Genomic DNA, 1,492 nt, shown 5'->3' on the forward strand with positions numbered 1-1,492 from the left:
TGGATAACCTTGGGAAGAATGGGAATTCCAGAACACTTCATTGTTCTCATTCAGAACTTATACATAGATCAAGAGGCAGTTATGCAAATAGAATAAGGGCATGTGGCATGGTACACAATCAGCAAAGGTATATGATAAGGCTGTATCCTCTGACCACATTTATCCAACCTGTATGCTGAGCATATAATCAGAGAAGCTCTTGGCTTATATGAAGAAGAATATGGCATCAGGATTGGAGAGAGACTTCATAACAACCTGCAATATGTAGATGACACAACCTTGCTTGTTGAATGTGAGGCGGACTTAAAGCATTTGCTGATGAAGATCAAGGATTTTTACCCTTCAGTGTGTGGTCGTTACATAATCTGGTGGCAACTTGAGACTATTAAGAGTGAAGGGGTGGAGTTTATCCTGTCAATCAGGTTGCAGCCTGATGACCTCATTTGGAGGTACTACCGAGATAAATAGCTCACTGGAGGCCAGACCCACATTCTCTGCTTGGTCTTCCTCCCTGAAGGCAGGACACATACTCTCCCCTGGGAGGCATTCCTATTGATAAGCCACGTGGAGCTATGCTGATTGAGCCACAGCCCTGGAGCTGGAGGAGCCACCCACGTGGAGACCCATGCCAGTGCTGATATGCTTCCACCACCACTGGATCCACAAGACTTTCCACCCACTGGTCTTCCTGCATTTTGCATAATTGCATGTGTTGCATAAGTCTGGAGAGGAATTTACAGACTTGTAACAGACATTTGGGCTAATATCAGACTTATGGACTTGATCTGGGCTGGGATGTTTTCTTAATATACAATTACCATATATACTTGAGTATAAGTCTATAAGATGACCTGAATATCAGCCGAGGCACCTAATTTTACCACAAAAACTACATTAAAAATGTGCTGAAAAACTTGGCTTATACACGAGTATATGCAGTACTCTTTATATAAAGCTCTTTCATTGTTTCTTTTTTAATAAATCATTTTTGTATTTGCGCTTGTACAACTCTTATCACAATCCATCCATCCATCCATTGTGTCAAGCACATTTATACATTTGTTGCCATCATAATTTTTAAAACATTTTCTCTATACTTGAGCCCTAGGTATCAGCTCATTTTTTCTCCTCCCTCCCTCATGAACCTTTGATAATTTTTAAGTTATTATATTTTTTTCATGTCTTGCACTGACCGATGTCTCCCTCTCACTACTTTTCTGTTGTCCATTCCCCTGTGAGAGGGTTGTAGGCAGATCATCATGATCAATTCCCTTTCTCCCCCCACCTTCCCCTTAGTCTCTAGGTATGGCTACTCTCAATATTGGTCCCGAGAGGTTTATATGCCCTGGATTCCCTGTGTTTCCAGCTCTTGTCTGTACCCTTGTACATGCTCTGGTCTAGCCGGATTTGTAAGGTAGAATTAGGGTCATGATAGTGGGGAAGGGGGAGAGGAAGCATTAAAGAACTGGAGGAAAGTTGTATGTTTCATCAT

This window comes from Echinops telfairi, unplaced genomic scaffold, assembly GCF_000313985.2.
Source record: "Echinops telfairi isolate 266 unplaced genomic scaffold, ASM31398v2 ScPeMD7_9;HRSCAF=40, whole genome shotgun sequence".
NCBI classification, from domain to species: Eukaryota; Metazoa; Chordata; class Mammalia; order Afrosoricida; family Tenrecidae; genus Echinops; species Echinops telfairi.